Source organism: Phyllostomus hastatus, unplaced genomic scaffold, assembly GCF_019186645.2.
Source record: "Phyllostomus hastatus isolate PE091 unplaced genomic scaffold, TTU_PhHast_1.1 phas_contig_36, whole genome shotgun sequence".
NCBI lineage: Eukaryota > Metazoa > Chordata > Mammalia > Chiroptera > Phyllostomidae > Phyllostomus > Phyllostomus hastatus.
In genome coordinates, this window is record NW_025333862.1 from 2,984,978 (window position 1) to 3,001,714 (window position 16,737).

The window sequence follows — 16,737 nt, forward strand, 5'->3', positions numbered from 1 at the left end:
TATGGGGAGAAAACACATTAGCCAGTGGTAAACTGGAGCTGGCCTATACCATTTTATGAGAGCCAACTGATACATTTTTTAAAAAATCTTAAAGGTTTATTAAACACACTCATCAAGAAAAAGCAATGTATAAACACTTTTATAATAAAATAAATAATATTTAAAACAAGCCTAATAAATACTCAAAACCCATCACTTTCTAATATTTTGACAATTTACCATTATCTATGTTCTAGAAGTTATTTATATCTATGTATGTGTCTTTTGTAATAATGTACAAAGTCTTTCCAACTTTGCATGTCTTAAAATTATCTATGACAACATGGATGTATCTTGGCAATATAATGCTAATAAGTCAAATAAAAAGTACAATGCTAATAAGTCAGATGGAAAAGGACAAAAACCATATGACTTTACTCACATGAATATAAAATGAAAAGTGAGAAACAAGGCATCAAAACAAAACAAAAATAAACTCAAGACACAAGAATCTGAATGGAGGTTACCAAAGGGGAAGGGCAGTATGGGGACAGTAGAGAAGGGTCAAATATATTATAGATATATTGTGAGCACACAATACTGTATACAGATGTTGTATTGTAAAGATGTACATCTGGAATTTATATAATGTTATTAACCAATGTCACCTCCTAAATTTAATTTGAAAAACCAGCCATGGTAGGAGTATTTATACTGCAGGAATTGGCAAATGCTATAAACTGGGGCTTGATTTACTGCCTTGTTGATTGTTGCTCTAATTTAAGAAAGCAATGGAAGAAAGTTTATCAAAGCAGATTAAACTTAAAATTGTGTACTGTTTATAGGCATCACATTGTGAATAGCAATAAAACAAAACAAAACAAATAAAAACAGACTAAGAAATAATCTTCCAGTATTTGAAAACCACTATTCAATTCACCAAAGAAGTTGCTTATGTCATTGAAAAACAAGTGAAGTTCCAATGTATATGTCTCTACTGAATCTCCTTTTTTTTTATTTTAATCATTGTTCAAATACAGTTTTCTCCTTTTTACTCCCAATCCAGTCCCCACTCCCACCCTCCCCACTTTCCTCCCATTACCACCCTCCCCTTAGTTTATGACCATGTGTCCTTTAAGTTTGTTCCTGTGAATTCTTCCCACTGTCCCCTTAAATTCCCTCTTCTCTCCCCTCCGGTCACCATCAGCCTGTCTTCTATTTCAGTGTCTTTGGTTACATTTTGCTTGTTTCTTTGTTTTGTTATTTAGGTTCCTGTTAAAGGTGAGATCATATGGTATTTGTCTTCCACTGCCTGGCTTGTTTTGCTAAGCATAATGTTTTCCAGCTCCATCCACGCTGTTGCAAAGGGTAGGAGCTCCTTCTTTCTTTCTGCTGCATAGAATTCCATTGTGTAAATGTACCATAGTTTTTTGATCCATTCATTTACTGATGGGCATCTTGGTTGCTTCCAGCATCTAGCTATTGTAAATTGTGCTGCTATGAACATTGGGATGCATAGGTTCTTTTGAATTGGTGTTTTAGTATTCTTAGGATAGAGTCCCAGCAGTGGAATTGCAGGGTCAAAAGGCAGGTCCATTTTTAGTTTTCTGAGGAAGTTCCCTACTGCTTTCCATAGTGGTTATACCAGTCTGCAGTCCCACCAGCAGTGCACTAGGGTCCCCTTTTCTCCACAACCTCTCCAACACTTGTTGTTTGTTGCTTTGTTTATGATGGCCATTCTGTTTGGTGTGAAGTGGTATCTCATTGTGGTTTTAATTTGCATCTCTCTGATAGCTAGCGATATTGAACATCGTTTCATGTGTCTTTGGATTTTCTGTATGTCCTCCTTGGAGAAGTGTCTGTTCAAGTCCTTTGCCCACTTTTTAATTGGATTCCTTGTCTTCTTAGAGTGCAGTTTTATAAGTTCTTTATATATTTTGGAGATTAAACCCTTGTCTGAGGTATCATTGGCAAATATGTTTTCCCATACAGTTGGTTCTCTTTTAATTTTGATACTGTTTTCTTTAGCTGTGCAGAAGCTTTTAATTTTGATGAGGTCCCATTTGTTTATTCTTTCCTTTATGCCCCTTGCTCTAGGGGACATGTCAGTAAAAAAGTTTCTTCGTGAAATATCTGAGATTTTCCTACCTACGTTCTCCTCTAGGACTTTTATGGTGTCACGGTTTATATTTAAGTCTTTTATCCACCTTGAATTTATTTTTGTATATGGTGTAAGTTGGTGCTCAAGTTTCATTTTTTTTGCACGTGGCTGTCCAGTTCTCCCAACACCATTTGTTGAAGAGGCTATTTTTATTCCATTTTATGTTGCTGCTTCCTTTGTCAAATATTAATTGACCATAGAGACTTGGGCTTGTTTCTGGGCTCTCTGTTCTGTTCCATTGGTCTATGTGCCTGTTTTTATGCCAGTACCAGGCGGTTTTGATTATAGTGGCCTTGTAGTGTAGTTTAGTGTCAGGTATTGTGATCCCTCCTACTTTACTCTTCTTTCTCAAAATTGCAGCAGCTATTCGGGGTCGTGTATAATTCCATATAAATTTTTGAAGTGTTTGTTCTATGTCTGTGAAACTTGCCATTGGTACTTTAATAGGAATTGCATTGAATGTGTAAATTGCTTTGGGTAGTATGGACATTTTGATGATATTAATTCTTCCAATCCATGAACACAGTATATGTTTCCATTTGTTTGTGTCTTCCTTGATTTCTTTCCTCAGTGTTGTGTAGTTTTCTGAATACAGGTCTTTTACCTCTTTGGTTATTCCAAAGGTTTATTCCTAGATATTTTATTTTTCTTTTTGCTATTTCAAATCGGATTTTTTCCTTGATCTCTGTTTCTACTGTTTCATTGTTGGTGTACAGAAATGCCTTTGATTTCTGGATATTGACTTTGTATCCCGCTGTTTTGCCAAATTCATTTTTAGGTCAAGCAGTTTTTTGGTAGAGTCTATAGGATTTTCTATGTATACTATCATGTCATCTGTAAACAGTGACAGTTTTGTTTCCTCCTTTCCGATTTGAATGCCTTTTATTTCTTTTTCTTGTCTGATCACTGTGGCTAAAACTTCCAGTACTATATTGAATAGAAGTGGTGAAAGTGGACAGCCTTGTCTTGTTCCTGATCTTAGTGGAAAAGATTTTAATTTTTACCCATTGAGTATGATGTTGGCTGAAGGTCTCTCATATATGGCCTTTATTATGTTGAGGAATGCTCTCTCTATTCCCACTTTGCCAAGTGTTTTTATCATGAATGGGTGTTGTACCTTATCAAATGCTTTTTCTGCATCAATTGATATGATCATGTGGTTTTTGTCTTTGCTTTTGTTTATGTGATGTATTACATTTACTGACTTGCGAATATTGAACCATGCTTGCATCCCTGGAATGAATCCCACTTGGTCATGGCGTCTGATCTTTTTAATGTACTATTGGATGCGGTTTGCCAGTATTTTGTTGAGGATTTTAGCGTCAATGTTCATCAGTGATATTGGCCAGAAGTTTTCTTTCTTTGTTGTGTCTTTATTTGGTTTTGGAAATAGGATGATGTTGGCCTCATAAGAAGAGTTTGGGAGACTCCCATCTTTTTAGATTTTTTGGAATAGTCTGTGAAGGGTAGGGGTTAGCTCTTCCTTAAATGCTTTGTAGAATTCTCCTGTGAAACCATCTGGTCCCGAGCTTTTGTGTGTTGGGAGTTTTTTGATTACTGCTTCAATTTCTTTTGCTGTTATTGGTCTGTTCAGGCTTTCTGCTTCTTTTTCATTGAGTTTTGGAAGATTATATTTTTCTAGAAAGTTGTCCATTTCACCTAGGTTTTCAAATTTCTTGGCATACAGCTCTTTGTAGTAATTTCTTACAATCCTTTGTATTTCTGTGGTATCTGTTGTAATCTCTCCTCTTTCATTTCTGATTGTGTTTATTTGGGTCTTCTCTCTTTTTTTCTTGATGAGTCTGCTTAAAGGCTTGTCGATTTTGTTTATCTTTTCAAAGAACCAGCTCTTGGGTTCATTGATCCTTAGAATTGTGCTTTAGTCTCTATGTCATTTAATTCTGCTCTGATTTTGGTTATTTCCTTCCTTCTGCTTGCTCTGGGCTGCCTTTGTTGTTGTTCCTCAAGTTCTTGTAGACGTAGGGTTAGGTTGTTTGTTTGGAATGTTTCTAACCTTTTTAGGTGGGCCTGTATCGCTATGAACTTCCCTCTCAGGACTGCCTTGGCTGTGTCCCATAAGTTTTGGGTTGTTGTGAGTTCGTTTTCATTTGTTTCCAGAAAACTTTTGATTTCTTCCCTAATATCATTCTTGACTCATTCATTGTTTAATAGCATGCTATTTAATCTCCATGATTTTAAGTGTTTTTGTTTTTTTTCCTTGGGGTTGGTTTCTAGCTTCAGTCCCTTGTGGTCTGAGAAAATGCTTGGTATGATTTCAATTTTCTTGAAATTCTTGAGGCTTGTTTTGTGTCCTATCATGTGGTCTATCTTTGAGAATGTCCTGTGTACATGTGAAAATAATGTGTATTTAGCTTCTTTTGGATGGAGGGCTATGTATATATCAGTAAAGTCCATTTCATCAAGTTCAATGCTACAATATCTTTGTTGATATTTTGTTTAGAAGGCCTGTCCATTTTTGATAGTGGGGTGTTAAAATCTTCCACTACAATTGTGTTGCTGTCCATACCTTTTTGAAGTCCTCTAAGATTTTCTTTATGTATTTGGGTGCTCCTATGTTGGGTACATATATATTTACAATATTTATGTCTTCTTGGTGGATTCTTCCCTTAAGTATTATGAAGTGACCTTCTGGGTCTCCCTTTATGGACCTTTTTGGGACGTCTATTTTGTCTAATATGAGTATTGCTACCCCAGCTTTTTTTTCCTGTCCATTTGCTTCGAAGATTTGTTTCCAGCCCTTCACTTTCAGTCTGTATACGTCTTTTATCCTGAGGTGGGTCTCTTGTAGACAGCAGATATGTGGGTCATTTTTTCTTATCCAATCAGCTATTCTATGTCTTTTGATTGGAGCATTTAATCCATTTACATTTAAGGTTATTATTGATAGGTACTTATTGTCTTTTTGTACGTGTGTTCCTCTCTCTCTCTCTCTCTTTTCCTTCCCTTCCTTAAAGCAGTCCTTTTAGAATCTCTTGCAGAGCTGGTTTGGTCGAGGTGTATTCTTTTAGACTCCTTTTGTCTGGGAAGCTTCTTATTTGGCCTTCTATCTTGATTGAGAGCCTTTCTGGGTAAAGTAGTCTTGGTTGCAGACCTCTGGTTCTCATTACCTGGAGTATTTCTTGCCATTCTCTTCTGGCTTGAAGTGTTTCCATTGAGAAGTCAGCTGTTAGCCTTATTGGGGCTCCCTTGTATGTTCCTTCCTTTTTCTCCCTTGCTGCCTTTAAGATTCTCTCTTTGTCTTGAAATTTTGTCATTTTAATTATGATGTGCCTTGGGGTGGGTCTCTTTGGGTGCCTCTTGATTGGGACTCTCTGTGTTTCCTGGATTTGTGTGACTTTTTCTTTCGTCAAATTAGGGAAGTTCTCCTTCATTACTTGTTCAACTAGGGTTTCGATCCCTTGCCCTTCTTCTTCTCCTTCTGGTATCCCTATTACACGGATATTATTCCATTTCATATTGTCTTGCATTTCTCTTAATCCCTCTTCATTCTTTCTGAGCTTCTTTTCCTGTTCTTGCTCTTTCTGGATGCTGTTTTCTACTTTGTCCTCCAGCTCGCTAATCTGATCTTCTGCTTCATCAATCCTGCTTTTCATTCCTTCTACTGTGTTCTTCAGTTCAGAAATTGTATTCTTCATTTCCTCTTGACCTTTGTTGAGAGTTTCTATTTCCTTTTTCATGTTTATATAGTTTGCAGTGAGATTGATGTAGTTTCCCTCTAATTTCTGAAAGCTTATTGTGAGTTCATTGAACTTCCTGGTAATCATTGTTTTGAACTCACTATCTGATAGTTGAGTTGCCTCTATTTCATTTAGCATTTTTTCTGAGGCTTCCTCGTTTCTATTCAGTTGGGGGTTGTTTCTTTGTTTTCTCATTGTTCATGGGTTTCTTCTTTTTTCTTCTTGTTTGTTAACTTGATCTGTTCTGATTCCCTGTAATTATCGTGTGAACCTCTGTGGTAGAATATTTGTGTGTTTCAGTGGTGCAGTCTCCTTCGTGTATCCTGGTGTTCACAGCTTCCCCCTACTCTTTTTTGGGATCAGTTGGAGGAGTAAGGCAAAATGGTTTAAAACAGCAAGACAGTATACTATGATATTTACTTTAGCAGCCAGTAGAGAAGAGATGAGTTATCCTTTGGCTCCTTATAGTGTTATCCGTGATCCTCCACCCCACTATCCACGTTTTAGAAAGGATGGAAAGAAGGTAAGACTCTTACTGGGGACGAGAGGATTGTTAGTTGGATCTAGAAAGCTGTGAGGCTGTGGGAGGTCAGATTCTAAGGTAGGGTTGGACTAAAGATTAGTATATAGGAATAGTGAGTAAAAGAATAGAGACAACCCCCACAATAGTATAGTTCAGAAAATTGCAAAGTGGGCTGAGATCAGGTAGGGGTATTGAGAAGCATTTACAATTGTATAGACTAGGTCTTACGAGCAGTAATAGTAAAGTGACAGTCTTGTGGCAGAATCGATGAGGTCTAGATAACCAGAATAAAGAGTATAGAACCTTGAGAGGTGTATTAATGGAACACGGATGAAGGATAGTAACTTATCAATGCCTTGTGACTGAGATACCAGGGGGAACCTATCAAATGACAGTATAACCAGCCAAGCAAAGAAGATTATACAGAAAGAAAAAGAATACCAAAATATTATTAAAATAAAAAAATGTCAGAAAAGTGAGAAAAAGATAATACAAATTTACAGTAACTTGCAAGATTAAAAAAAAGGAAAGAAAAGCAGAAGATGTAGTGCAGGAGAGATAAATTTGGAGTGTAAAGAATAATATTAGGATGAATGGAAGAGAAACATAAGGGATTGTGAGATAAAAATAATAAGAATTGAAAAATAAAATGTCACATAAAACACAAGATAAAATCAATCAACCAACAACAGCCAGAGAAACCAAACCAAACTAAACCAAACAAAAAAAAAAACAAACAAAAACAAAACAAAAAAACCTTTTGTTGGTTTGTAACTGGCCAGACCAGTTTTTCTGATCTTGCTGGCTTCAGCTGGCTGAGGGACCTTTGAAATGCTTCTCTCTCTCCCAGCCAGATCTCAGCAAGTCTGTCAGGTACCCTGGGCGCTCCCGAACACACTGGCTCTCTGGATCTCACTTTCACGTTCTTCCGGACTCCGGGGTCCTGCAGGGTTCCAGCTGTATGATCTCAGGAGGCACCCGCGACGTTTTGGGATTCACTGCGCCCTCCATGGGGATCGTAAAAGGGCACGCCCCTCCCCCCAACTTTTGACATTCGGGGTCTAGGATTGCCCTAAGCGCCTCGCTGCGACCCCTGCGGGTTCAAAGTGTGTGAGAGTCAGTCTTCCCCACGGTGCGCGAGCCAAGCCGCTTCCAGCTCCGTGTTCCCCTCCAAACCGCACTCCGACCGTGTTGGCGCCTTTTCTGGCTCCCCTGGTTGGGCTGGCTGGAAATTTCTGAGCCATACTGTAGGAATGCACCAAGTGCCACGTCCCTCCCAGGATCGCAGCACGCGATTCAGGCCTCCCTATGGGGTGCAAGCTGAGCGCGGCCCGGCTCTGTACTCTCCACTGATCTGCACTTCCACTGGGCTAGGGGTGCGGGCGCTCTTCCAGGCTGCCCCTGGTCCTGTCGGCTAGAGGCCCTCACTTCTCCCAGGTCTCTGGGCAGGTGTTCATAGTCCCTGGGCGATTTTTTCCCAGTCCAACTGGCCAATCTGTTCCTTCTAGCAACACGTTCTCCCCTGGAGTTGCTCACCCCCTGTATTCGGGGGAGGGAGCAGTGACTTCCCTCTCCCGGGAGCCCTGGGGCAGACCCCGGAGCACTGGGCGGGCCTGGGGTCTGCACACCCCTGGACCCCGCACTGATCCCTGGGCCCCTTTTGTCCTGTAGCAGTCTCCTTACTGTCTGGTTTTCCAGTGAGTGCAATAATTTTTGATGTCCTGCTTTCAAAAGTGATTCGGTAACCTAGCCCACTTGCTCTGTTTCTCCACCGATCCGTGAGTTTCCCCCCTCTTCACAGAAGCCGAGAAAAATGCTGCCTAGAGTAAAGCCGCCATCTTCCATCTCGAATCTCTTTTTCTTCTTAGTTAACTTAAATGAAAATATCAACCAATATTCATGTTGGTTCATTCACTGACTGCAACCATAGGTTGAATAGGGATATAAATGTTTAGCAAAAATCAGTGAAAGTATTCTGTGAGAACAAATGGCTATATGGAATTTACAATAAAGACTATTGTATATTTTATTATCATTTATGAAATTGTGTGCCACATATCCCTTATGTGAATCAAATTTATTATATATATTATGTATACAAATATACATATACCACTGAGAACTAGTTGAGACTTCTGGCCAAGATGGATGTGTAGGTAGATACACTGTGCCTCCTTCCTCAACCAAAAGTAGGATAACAACAAATTTAAAAACAAAAAACAACCAAGACTGCTAGAAAACTGAACTTTATGGAAGTCTATCAACCAAGGCGTTAAAGAAGGAACATTCATACAGATAGGTAGGAGGGGCAGAGATGAGCAGCCGGGCCAGAGAGGATTCGCAGCAAGGTAGTGGCTGGCAGACTAAGTGAGGGGGTGGCTGGTGGAGCAGGCAGTCCCACATTTGTGTGTGGATAAACTGGGAGGGACAAATGGGAATGAGACAGACCACATGGGGAAACAAAGCCTCAAAACCTCTGACTGAAAAATCCTATGGAGTTGCAGTGGTGGGAGAGACTCCCAGCCTCACAGGAGAGTTTGCTGGAGAGATCCACAGGGTCATAGAACATACACAACCCACCACCCAGGAATCAGCATTAGAGGGACCCAATTTGTTTGTGGGTAGTGGAGGAGGTGACTGAAAGCTGGCAGAGAGCTGAGCAAGCAGCTTTGTTCCCTCCCAGACCTCTCCTCCACATACAGTGCCACAAGGCAGCAACATGGGTTGTCCTGCCCTGGCAAATACCAAAGGCTCCACCCCTTACTATGTAACAGGTGCCCGGAGACCAAAAAAAAAAAAAAAAAAGGCCCAAATGAAAGAACAGATCAAAGCACCAGGAAAAATACAACAAAATGACAAAGAACTAGCCAACCTATCAGATGTACAGTTCAAAACTGGTAATAAGGGTGCTCATACAAATGGTAGAGTATGGTTGCAAAACAGAGGAAAAAGTGAAGGCTATGAAAAGTGAAATAAAGGAAATGTACAGGGAACCAACAGTGATGGGAAGGAAACTGGGACTCAAATAAACAATTTGGAGCAGAAGGAAGAAATATACAGTCAACCAGAACAGAATGAAGAAACAAGAATTCAAAAAAAGCAAGGAGAGGCTAGGAACCTATAGGACAACTTTAAATGTTCCAACATCTGAATCATAAGGGTGCCAGAAGAAGAAAAGGAAGAACAAGACATTGAAAACTTATTTGAAAAAATAATGAAGGAGAACTTACCCAATCTGGCAAAGGAAATAGAATCCCAGGAAGTCCAGGGAGCTCAGAGAGTCCCAAAGAAGTTGGATCCAAGGAAGAACACACCAAGGCACATCATAATTGTATTACCCAAGATTAAAGACAAAGAGAGAATCTTAAAAACAGCAATAAAAAAGGAGACAATTACCTACAAAGGAGTTCCCATAAGACTATCAGCTGATTTCTCAAAAGAAACCTTGCAGGCAAGAAGGGGATGGAAAGAAGTAATCAGATCAGGTGTGCCAAGAAAAAGAAATATGACCCAAATGAAAGAACAGAGGAAAACCTCAGAAAGAGAACTAAGTGAGGAGGAGATCTCCAAACTATCTGATGGAGAATTTAAAACCCTGGTAATCAAAATGCTCACAGATCTGATTGAGCTTGGTTGAAAATGAAAAAACAAATGAAGGATACCCAAAGTGAAATAAAACAAAACATTCAGGGAACCAGCAGTGACAAGAAGGAAACCAGGATTCAAAGCATTGATTTGGAACAAAAGGAAGAAATAAACATCCAACTGGATCAGAATGAAGAAACACGAATCCAAAAAAAAAAAAATGAAGAGAGGCTGAGGGTTCTCTGGGACAACCTGAAATGTTCCACCATCCAAATTATAGGGGTGCCAGAAGGAGAAGAACAACAGAAAGAAATTGAAAACTTATTTGAACAATAACAAAGGAAAACTTCCCAATCTGGTGAAGGAAATAGACTTCCAGTAAGTTCAGGAAGCCCAGAGAGTACCAAAGAAGTTGGACCCAAAGAGGAACACACCAAGGCACGTCATCTTTAAATTAACCAAGATTAAAGACAAAGAGAGAATCCTAAAATCAGCAAGAGAAAAGGAGAGAGTTACCAACAAATGAGTTCCCATAAGGCTATCAACTGATTTTTCAAAAGAAATATTACAGGCAAGAAAGGACTGGAAAGAAGTATTTTTTAAAAAGATTTTGTTTATTTATTTTTTTTTTAGAGAGAGAGAGGAAGGGAGAGAGAAGGAGAGGGAGAGAAACATGTGTGGTTGCCTCTCACGTGTCCCCCACTAGGGACCTGGTCTGCAACCCAGACATGTGCCCTAGACTGGGAATTGAACCAGCGACCCTTTGGTTCACAGCCTGCATTCAATCCACTGAGCTACACCAGCCAGGGTGGAAAAAAGTATTTGAAGTCATGAAAGGCAAGGACCTACATCCAAGAATACTCTATCCAGCAAAGCTATCATTTAGAATGGGAGGGCAGATAAAGTGCTTCCCAGATAAGGTCAAGTTAAAGGAGTTCATTATCACTAAGCCCTTATTACATGGAACATTAAAGGGACTTATCTAAAAAAAAGAAGATAAAAAATATGAACAATAAAATGATAAAAAAGTCACAACTATTAACAAATGAACCTAAAAGAAAAGAAAAACAATGAAAACAAAAACTAAGCAAACAACCAGAACAGGAACAGAAACAAAGAAATAGACATTACCCAGAGGGAGTTCAGTGGGGAGGTGGAAGGGAGGAATGGGGGAAAAAGGTATAGGGAAGAAGAAGCATAATTAGCGTAAAATTGACAGAGAGATAAAAATGGTATAGCAAACAGAGGACTCAAAGAATTTATATGTACAACTCATGGACATGAACTAAGAGGGGGGATGCTGGAGGGTTGGGAGGGCAGGGCAGAGGAGAGATAAAGGGGGAAAACTTGGGAAAACTGTAATAGCATAAACAGTTAAAAATACTTTAAAAATTGAGATATAATTTATGTACCATGAAGACACCCAAAATGTATACAGTTCAATGGTTTTTAGTATACTGATAGAATTGGGCAAAAATTGCCACTATCCCCACCCATTAGCAGCCACTGTCCCCTTTCAGCCCTCAGCAACAACTAGTCTTTTTATCCCCATGGATTTGCCTGTTCTGGAAATTTCCCATAAGTGTAATCTTAAAAAAAAAAGAAGTATTCAAAGTCATGAAAGTCAAGGATCTACATTCAAGATTACTCTATCCTGCAAAGCTATCATTTAGAATGGAAGAGCAGATAAAGTGCTTCTCAGATAAGGTCAAGTTAAAGGAGTTTATCATCACCAAGCCCTTATTATACGAAATGTTCAATGTACTTATCTAAAAAAGAAGATAAAAAATATGAACAGTAAAATGACAAAGAACTCACAGGTATTAGCAACTGAACCTAAAACAAAAACAAAAGCCAAACTAAGCAAACAACTAGAACAGGAACAGAATCACAGAAATGGAGATCACATGGAGGGTGATGGGGTGGTGGATGGGGGTAAGTGTATAGGGAATAAATAGCATAAATGGTAGCCACAAAATGGACAGGGGTAGGTTAAGAATACTATGGGAAATGTAGAAGCCAAAGAACTTAAATGTACTACCCATGAATATGAACTAAGAGGGAGGGAAGACAGGTAGGAGGGTGTGTGCAGGGAAGAGGGGTTAAAGGAGGGAAAATGGGACAACTGTTAGCATAATCAATAAAATACATTAAAAAAAGAGAACCAGTTGAACATTTTCAGCATACCACTGTGTGAAACAATCTTGAAAATTTTTTTGGCTTTGTTTTCTCATGTATGTGTGTTTTCTTTAAGTTTGTTCTATTGCTGTGTTTTAAAGTGCTTAGGATGAAAAGTAAAACCCCATTTAAAAGTTTATTTACAAGAATGTTTTCACTAAAGTAACCAAAAGGTAAACTGTAAAAATTATAAACTAGTAAAGGGTTCCCACAGAACAATGATATTTAGGTTGAGGTAATAGCTAGATATGAAGCTGGCAGAAGGAAAGGAAAGATCTTTTACCAGGAAATAAAAAATGACCTCATTCAGAGTTAGTAAGTTTAGTTCATTTTTGTCTAAGCTCCTTTGTTGGGATTTCTTCCTTCCACTATGGCTGTTTGAGAAAGGAAATAGAAAAGTCAGAAGGAACCAGCATGTAATTTACTAATTAATGTGAAGTTTATAAGGGCAATACATTGAACAGGGTAAATATGTGTAGGAACCATTGGTCTGTACTTGTGAAGAAGGAGAACATGAGAAATAAGAATCCATAAATATTTTTTATTTCATCTTAACCAAAACTTCTTGCCCTAAGAGTTTCTTAGAAGGATCTATTCCAAATTAGAATTAGTGATGACTTGGCAAGAAAAAATTCTAATCAATTTAGAGTAAAGACGTTGATTAGCTATACTGACTATAGATATAGATATGTATAGTTCAAAATAAACCAAATTGTGTGTGTGTGTGTCTGTGTGTTTCTTTAGAAACTTGATTTACAAAAATGTTTAAGTCTCTGTTTGGTATTTGCTTATTTATTTTATTTTATTTTAATTTATTTTATTGTTGTTCAAGTACAGTTGCCTCCATTTTCTCCCCACCACTCCCCTCCACCCCAGCCATTCCCACCTCCCACTCCTGATCCTACCCACCACCCTTGGTTTTGCCCATGAGTCCTTTATCGATGTTCCTGAAAATCCTTCCCCCTTTTCCCATCCTTATCCCCTCCCACCTCCCATCTGGTTATTGTCAGTTTGGTCTTAATTTCAATGTCTCTGGTTATTTTTACTTTTTTTTGTGGGTGTCAAAGTGAGGAATAGAAGTAAAGAATGGGATCCCACCTCATTTTTTTCTTAGCGGCAATAGAGATCTTACATGCACAGAGGTGTTGGGCAGAAAAGGTCCGAGCTGTGGCAGGTATACCTTCATTCTCTGAAGCCAAAGAGTATCAAAGTCAATGGAGACCTGGTTCAGAATCCAGGTTCCACTACACTGTAATTGTAGAATGGTGGAGAAGGTATGCAGTTTCACTGAGATTTAGTTTCCTCAATTATAACATAAGGATAACAAAGTTCTCCTGCTAGGCTTGTGAAGATTAAATGAGCTATTATATATAAAGACCACTCTAATATCTATCTATCTATCATCTAAATATCTATATCTATCTATCTATCATCTATCTATCTATCATCTATCATCTGTCATCATCTATCATCTATTGTCCATGGAAGAGACAAAATCAACTGGCAAAAGTGACTACCTCTGAGAAGGGAGAGTTGCATTTCACTGTAACATCTTTTGCTCTGTTTGTGCACATATTGCCTAAATATGTATAATATTTATATATTTTAAAAAGTTAGGTGGTAGAATGCCAGACACATAGTGTTCAATAAATGTCAGTTTTCTTCTCTTTATCCTCTCAGCTAACTAACCACAAGGTACACATTTTGTTGTATGGACAATACAGCTTTTTCTAAGACTTTATAGTGGTCTTCCCTAATTACAAATCATGACAACACCTCCTGAAGATTTAGTGGGTAAAACTAAATGTATAAAGTCATGAAAACAAACATCTTAAAATTGAATGCCCTCTTTATTTCTCCACAAATGTTCTTGAATGAGTCAAATATTTTCTAAGGTGTACACATTTGGGTATGGTTCTTTGACTATGTCACTCATGCCCAATTCAGAGCCTTCTTCATCTAGGAAGTCCTTTATAAATACAATTTGAGAGGGAGCTAAGGATTAAAAAATTAATAGTGACTACTAGTTATTGAGCATCTACTTTAAGAGCATGCACTATACTGGGAGCTTAACTAACACTATCTCCTTTAACCCTACCTATTATAGTCTACATTAAATAGATGCAGAAATTTAGGCCCACAGAGGGTAAACAATTTGCTCAAGGTCACACAGCTGGCAAGAGGTCTAATTTCAACATTAATGTTCTTTCTACTATAGACCTTCCATTCAGGTACAACCTGCTATATTAATAAAGCACTTAAACAATTGTCAGGTACTGTTTAGGACTTGGGACTATTATGATTCATTCATTCTTTTATTCAACAAATACTCCTGGAATACCTACTATGTGCTTGATAGTGTTTGTGTTGTGAATATAGTGATGAACTTCACATTAAGGCCCCTGCCTTTATGGAACTTGAATTTTAGTGGATTAACTATGTACCTGAATTGTATCTATTGCCATATGGTTTTCTGAAGTTCTTCCGCTGAGGCAGATGAATGGTAAAATCCTTGAGACATGGCTCAGATATATCTCTATGCTAAAAATTGGAGCTGCCCAATAGAAATAAAATGTGAGTCACTTATATAATTTAAATTTTTTCTCTTTTCATCATTTAAGTTTTTTTCTTAGAGCCACATTAAAATAGCAAAAGTAGAGGTGATATTAATTTTAATAATGTATTTTATTTAGCTGAATGTATCCAAAATGTTATTACTTTAACCTGTAGCCAATACAAAATTATTAATGAGGTATTTTATGGAATTTTTTTGGTGCCAAAACTTTAAAATCTGGTGTGTATTTTACACTTAAAGTACATCTCAATTTAAACACACCACATTTCAAATACTCAAGAGCCATATGTGATTAGTGCCTACCATATTAGATTATGAAGTTTTAGATTACTGCTTCTCAAACTTTAGCACACATAGGAATAGTTCAGAAAGTGTTAACACACATATTTCTGGGCTTCACCATCAAAAGTAAGTGGTGATGCCTGAGAATTTGCATTTCCAACAAGTTCCCAGGTGATGCTGATGCAGCCAGTGCACAGACCGCACTTTGAATAGCATTGCATAGCACACCATGCACATCTCCCAAGGAAGTATAGAAGTTTTAATGAGGATGATGGGTTCACTATTTTACCTTTTACAAGCACTTTGTCATAGTCATTAGTGAAATTCAAATTAAAACCAAAATGAGGTATTGTCATACTCCCATCAGAGTAACCAAAAATAGTGATAATGAAATAGTAATATGAAAAATAGTGATATTATTGAATGATGCTGAGGATGTGAAGAAACTGGATTACTCATACATTGCTGGTGGGAATGTAAAATAATTTGGCATTTCTTTAAAAACAAAAAATGATTCTTGTAAGTTCTGAGACCTGGAGAGAGCTATAAAGCCATGAAAAGGCATGGAGGTAACTTAAATGCATATTACTAAGTGGAAGAAGCCAACTTGAAAGGGCTATACCCTGTATCATTCCAACTACATGACATTCTAGAAAAGACAAAAACAGTGGAGACAGTGAAAGATCAGTGGTTGCCAGGGGCTAGGGGGAAGGAGGGATACATAATCAGAGTGCAGAGGATTTTTAGGGCAGTGAGACTCTACTGTATGATACTATAATGCTGAATACATGTCATTATATATTTTCCAAAACTGATAGAACACACAACAACATCAAGAGTGAACCTAATGTAAATTATGAACTCTGGATGATAATGATGCATCAATGTACATTATCCATTGTAACATATGTATGACTCTGGTGGGGATGTTGATAATGAAGGAGACTGTGAGTGAATGGAGGCAGGGTACATATGGGAACTCCTTGTATTTTCTACTCTCAATTTTTCTAAGAACCTTAAACTTCTCTGTAAGATAGAATCTACTTAAAAGGAGGAAAAGTTCTAAGATGAATAGCAGTGATCATTATTCAACCAAGTGAATGTACTTAATACCACTAAACTGTAAACTTAAAAATGGTTAAAATATTAAATGTTATGCCATGTATATTTTATCATAATAAATGTTCAAAAGAAAAAAGAAAAATGGTTTTACCACATGTTTTCATTCTTGGATATTTATCTTAGAGAAACAAAAATTTATTTCAGGCAGAAACTTGTGTACAAATATTCATGGCAGCTTTTGACCCAGCTATTTCACTGCTGGGATTATGCCCTAAGAATCCTGAAACACCTATTCAAAAGAACTTATGCACCCCAATGTTCAGAGCAGCACAATTAACAATAACCAAATGCTAGCAGCAATTTAAGTGCACAGCAAATGAGTGGATCAAAAAAACTGCTACATTTACACAATGGAATACTACACAGCAAAAAGAAAGAAGGAGCTCCTACCCTTCCTGACAGCATGGATGGATCTGGAGAACATTATGCTAAGTGAAATAAGCCAAGCACTGAAAGACAAATACCATATCATCTCACCTATAGGTGGAATCTAATCAACAAAACAAACAAGTGAGCAAAATATAACCAGAGACATTGAAATAAAGAACAAGCTGACATTAACCAGAGGGGGGTAGGGAGGCGATAACAGGGGAGGGAAAAAGGGAAGTGTTGTCAAGGAGCATCATGTATAAAG

General features: G+C 37.9%; 1 protein-coding gene across 2 annotated transcripts in view; it reads right to left on the bottom strand.

Annotated features, from left to right (window-relative positions):
- CD84 (CD84 molecule) overlaps positions 1-16,737 on the bottom strand; it is a 44,203-nt gene that overhangs the window by 12,805 nt on the left and 14,661 nt on the right. The gene's annotated exons all lie outside the window — the stretch shown is intronic.